The sequence below is a fragment of the Pygocentrus nattereri genome, chromosome 20 (assembly GCF_015220715.1).
Source record: "Pygocentrus nattereri isolate fPygNat1 chromosome 20, fPygNat1.pri, whole genome shotgun sequence".
Classification (NCBI taxonomy): domain Eukaryota; kingdom Metazoa; phylum Chordata; class Actinopteri; order Characiformes; family Serrasalmidae; genus Pygocentrus; species Pygocentrus nattereri.
In genome coordinates this window covers 16,842,364-16,847,965 of record NC_051230.1, presented here as the reverse complement: position 1 = coordinate 16,847,965, position 5,602 = coordinate 16,842,364, and the positions used below count along the sequence as shown (strand labels likewise).

At 38.1% G+C, this 5,602-nt stretch overlaps 1 long non-coding RNA gene across 1 annotated transcript; it reads right to left on the bottom strand.

Moving 5' to 3' along the window:
* Positions 1–247: 247 nt before the first annotated feature.
* LOC108426184 lies at positions 248–3,416 on the bottom strand. Its single transcript, XR_001857755.1, has 3 exons — positions 3,310–3,416; positions 3,075–3,190; positions 248–463 (listed from the first exon to the last, which is right to left on the bottom strand). It is a non-coding gene; the product is annotated as an uncharacterized LOC108426184 (long non-coding RNA).
* Positions 3,417–5,602: the final 2,186 nt, after the last annotated feature.

The following is a 5,602-nucleotide window of genomic DNA, read 5'->3' as shown; positions in this document are numbered from 1 at the left end:
AGGTGTTTTGTGGCAAGTTACATTCATTTCGTTAACTGAAAATCACATAGCTGACCAATCTATAATTAAATTTGCCAGATGTCATTGGCATATGCAACTTGCTTGCTCAGTTCATGAGAAGACAGAGGGACTATGGGAGCAAATGTATGAACACATAAAAACTTCTGAACTGTTTTCCCACTTCATATAGGTTTAATAATACATGAAGTGATGTATGTACGTGGTAAAGTGATGTTAAGATCATGCATTGCCTCAAGTAGCCACTTTTATTTTATTCACAGGGGGTACTCAGAAACCTCGGATGTTTTAATTCTACTTGCTGGTCCCACACTGTAAGTGGAAATGTATTATCATGGCTTCTGGCAACTGCATTAAAGTCACAAATGAGGCTCATTAAAATATCTCACTGTCCAATTCCAACATCTGCCAGTCTTCTTTGAAACTCCACCCATGGATGTAGGCGCTAGTTAAAAATAAAGCACAGCCATTAAAAATCGATATCACAATTATATATGAGCATTTAATGATTTTGAACTGTGATGCAGCTCCATAAAGTTAATGTACCATTAAATTGCCCTGAAGCAATAGAAGCAAATGCAATAATAAACTGTTTATACTCTCATGTTCAGAAAAAAGCTGCTACTTACAGAACTTATACTTTCTTTAAAGGGCCCATGTAATGGAAAATAGGATTTTCCTCTTTTATTTTTCAATAAAAGAGTTTTTTTCTAATATATAAGAACAAGCAAAATTTCCAAATGTACCATTTACTCCCCAATACATATGTAGAAATTAAGGTGCAAAAACAGTCTGTTTTGAATTCATTGTTTTGGTGATGTCACAAAAGCACAACACATTTACATATATCTACCTATAGCCTAAAGCAGGTATCCAGTTATAAGTAGTTTGGCCTGCTTTTGAATGGGGCACAATCAGAACAGAGGTCATTTACATTTTTCAGTCTCAAAGGTAACAGGGATGAAAATAAGGTTATTAATAATAATCATCATCATCATTATTTTTATTTATCTAGCACTTTTCACGTCGGTGGCAGCTCAACGTGCTTTACAGACGGGATAAAACATAGTTATACAAGAAATCTTAATATTAGTGTTTATTTAGTATCAGAACAAAATGAAAAAGATCAAATTAGAACAAGAGACATAGAGTTTTAATTAAATGCTTACTTAGACAGATATGTTTTTAGATGCTTCTTAAAAGTGAGCACTGAGCTTGACTGTGTAATAAAAGGTGGAATTGAGTTCCACAGTTTAGAAGCATAACAGCTGAAAGAATCTGTCCATGTTTTCTATATTTTACAGAGGGTATTTGTAGAAGGCCACTATCTGCAGACCGGGACATTTCTAGTGAGGGGAAATTAAGTTTTTGCTATTTATTTTCATCATCTGTTCTTATTCCTTTGGCACCATCATCACAGGAATACATTAAAAGATTAACTTGTTCAGTAAATTAACAGCATCATGCCAGCATAACACACACTAACACGCCACCACCACGTCAGTGTCACCGCTGTGCGAATGATCTACCACTCAAATAATAAATGCTCTGTCATGGTCCTGTGGGGGTCCTGACTATTGAAGAACAGGGTAAAAAGGGGGCTAACAAAGTGGGCAGAGAAACAGATGGACTACAGTCTGTAATTGTAGAGATACAAAGTGCACCTATATAGTAATTGGAGCTGATACAATGGACAAAGAGTGTAGATACAAGGAGAGGGTTTTAATATTAACTAATACCAACATTTCCTTGCTCCAGATGAAAGTTGACTTGTGCATACTTTACTTTCTAACTCGAGCCTCATCTTATTCAAGGGTATCTTCAATGACTCCAGATTTTTCTCTGTCTCTGTCTCTCTCTCTCTCGCTCTCTCTCTCTCTCTCTCTCTCTCTCTCTCTCTCTCTCTCTCTCTCTCTCTCTCTCTCTGATAGTCATTCACGCAATCTGTTTATGACACTAGACCTGTAAATATGCTGACTGGAGGGAATGCATTGTCAGAGCAGAAGATGAAGTGTGAAAGCACCTCCCTCTTCAACAGCCTCTGACTCCATCTTATCTCGCAGGAACTCAATTAGCATCAGGTCTCTGGGGAACCACTGTTCGGAAGAGGTGAGAGCAGGACTGTGTGAATGTGTATGAGAGAGAGCGAAAGAGTCACAGCTTACATAAGATTGCTCGAGTGCCTAACTGTAACACTTTCCCCCATTCCCTCCATTACATTTAGAAACTACAGTAATGGGAACTTGGACCAACTTGGACCTCTGAAGCATGCGTGTCATTATTCTTGACAAGGACCACAGCCTCAATTTAGGAGCTGATACAAGATGATGTTTCAATAATGCAACACCTTCCTCGGCTGTTGTTAATAGCTTAGTGGAAAAGCTTTGTAGAAGAAGTTCTTCTTTTGAAGAATAATGCCAATTTTTGGTTTTCCTGTGAAAAGCCGTGTGCCCTATACCACTCTGGGGAACTGAATGTGGGTTTCTTGTCCTCATGCAATATACATATGGGTTACATTAAGCTGCCATATTTCTCTTGAATGAAAAGCCTGGATTCCTTTTTGTGTGGATGCAGCTACTCATGAAGTACAGATGAGGCCTTTCAACAAGCACGTCTGAACAAATAATCTTTAGTTTTCTGCAGGGACAAAAACATTGTTATCTATTAGCGTATACAGTATGCAGTTGGACTGGAAATGCTACATAGCTATAATGATTTTTTTAATTAGATTTTTTTGTTATGTAGCATTACATGGATGGATCCTAGGGTGGGCAGCTACACTAATTGGGAACATATTAGGAAAGACATTCTGATAAAATATTAAAGTTGAACATTAGAAAGCACAGCGTTGTATTTCATTAGTGTATTGTAGAATTTCTAAGATTTCCATGCACTTATTTTTTGATAAGCCATCAATTCATTCACAAGACAAAAGGTAATATAGTCAACTAGTAAAACTAGCAAGCTAGCAGTCTCACCAGGCCTGACATGGTATTTTAACAAGAACGTCTGGGGACAAACATGTGGGCTAAATGTGGGTAGAAAAGTAGACTTACTCTTACAGGAACAAACTGAGTCTGAGATTTCTAGATCAATCCAATGCTTCACGAAGGTGGAATTCAGTGTAGGTAATGATGGTGCGCTCGTCAACAATATCTCACACACGGAAAGCCTGTTGTTAAGCAATGGATGTAGAATAAGTTAGCATGGATGAAAAATACACTCAAAAAACTCCACATAAGCATGTAGAAGTGTGTTTCACACATTACATGAGATATAAATGAATATTACCTCTTGCAAGTGAAGAACAGGTCCATTAAAGCAAAGTATTTTAGCTGTGTATATCGTCACTGGTTTAGCGATAACTTGATAATGGGTTACCAACGGCTGTCTGTGGCTTATGCCCTTCGCATTAATGACAGCACAGCTGGAGTATATGTGATGTTGAAATAGTTGGCAGCTATTTCCAGGAAAAGACAAGCTATCAGATTTGTTTTTGAGTTAACCCCTTAAATGGCCAGGGTCCACAAGTTTTATTACACACTATAACTTCTATAACCTAAGAATAGCTCAACCAGTTTGCAGTGAAGTCCCTGCAGTTACTGAATAATAAGCCTTAATATAAAATGAGCCTGGGATTTTAATGAGTTAAACAGACTAGAGGGATTTGGGGGTGGGTTTTACAGGACGTACCCTTATTTGAGGTGGATTTCATCACAATCCAGCAACAAAAGTTTAACAGGTTGTCCCCAGACGTGTATTCTTGCTACAATATCATGTTTGGCTTTGCAAGTCTAGCAAGCTAGCAGCTAAGCAGTGCTTCAAAAAGACCTATGTAAAGCTGGCTGTGTCTAATACTAAAAATGAAAAGGAAACAAAAGTCATTTTTGTTTTCTGAGTTTGTTGCTTGGGGTTGGTTTTCAGGTCAGGGATTAAGCCTAGTCCTCATGGGAGAATGTCCATTAGGAATACTGTGTAGTTCAGGATTAGGCTTAAGCCCTGTCCTTTAAACCCACTCCAGATGTTTACCTGTTGAAACAGCAGTAATGCTGCTTAAATTCTGTATGTTTGTAAGACATTAAAAGTAGCCCATCATCAAGTGCAGAAAAAAATAAATGATGGCAGTTTGAATTTGAATTTCATTTGAGTGGGAAAAGATTAACCAGGCCCACTCATAGCTAGGCCTCTGTTTTAATAGGTACATTCTGAACACACTACAGAATGTGTGATTTGTTCAAGGCTGTTTAATAAAGCATGTTAAGATATTCTGATTTTACCTTCATATACTTCTTTGGCAGCTACATGTGTTAAATATTCATGCATTAATAATGACAGACACTGAAGTGATAGAGACCATTTGTTCTATAGTAATACAGTTCTATGTATGTGTTTTCCTGATATTGTTCTCCACCCCCAGACCTCCAGGGCTCTAGTTTTGCTGCACTGTTTGTGGATCATTACTTGTTTTTCACCAGGTTGCAATCCTTTTTTCCACCCACAGACAGAAAGGCTTGACTTTTAAAATCCGAGGCAGAGACACCGCTACTGCGCTTCCACTTGTTGGTTTCTACTTGTGGTGTTTCAAATGGTGACAAATATCATATGCCTACTGGAGAAAGCGGGGGGAAAAAAACGCCCTCGCACACAAAGTCGCCAGTGCTCAGACACAATTCTCAGACACAGCCTGTGGAGAGACCACAGATAGACAGACACTTATCTTGTTAATGATGCCATCCTCCGTGGAGGTGCTGAGGTGAAAGCGAACTCTGGGGATGTGCAGGATTTATTAGCTAACTCTGACCTTTCAGTGGAAACTCAGCTCAGTTTGCAAATATTTGCCTGTTTCTTTATCTGGAACTAACTCACTTCTGAAAATAGGCAGAGTTAAAGTTTTAAGTCTTGTCCACACCAATAAATCTATACAATTGAGGGGGCATATTTTATGGCAACAATTCTTTTGTTTTCAACACATTAGCATTTGGAACATGAAGCAAAAACATCCCTTCAAAACAAATTAGTGTTTTTACATATATTTCAAAAAGATTTCTTTTCACAACACGTCTGTTTGTCATTTTCAAAATGTTAGCATTTTGAATTGTTTTAAAAACAGTCCCAAATTTCTGCTTTTTATATTGTTTTTGAGCACTGTTCATCCATATTGTTTTTTCCCCTTATTTTCAAACATTATTGAGGTTTGAGGGTTTTTTGTTTTTTTTTTAAACCAAACTTTCCTACGATTTGGTCATGGTGAGTTCCGCTTGCCAGTTCTCCCGCTATCAAATGATGTTACCAAGCTGGATGAAGCTTGAAGAGAAGTAAACACTAGCATGAATTACCTCAGACTTGTCAAGCAGCCCTGCATCACAACTCATGCCAACAGACAGTTCAACATACGTAGAGGAAAGCACTTCCAAGTCTGTTACATCAGCTAATAGTCACCTGTGTAGACTACCATGTGATGGGCGGGGAACTTAGCCCATTCTACCCATCCAAAGACAGCAAGGTCAATTTTGCTTTTCTTGGACTCCTGGTTACAGATGGCTGTGGCATCACTGTTGATTGGTCAATTGATTTCCAAAACTTA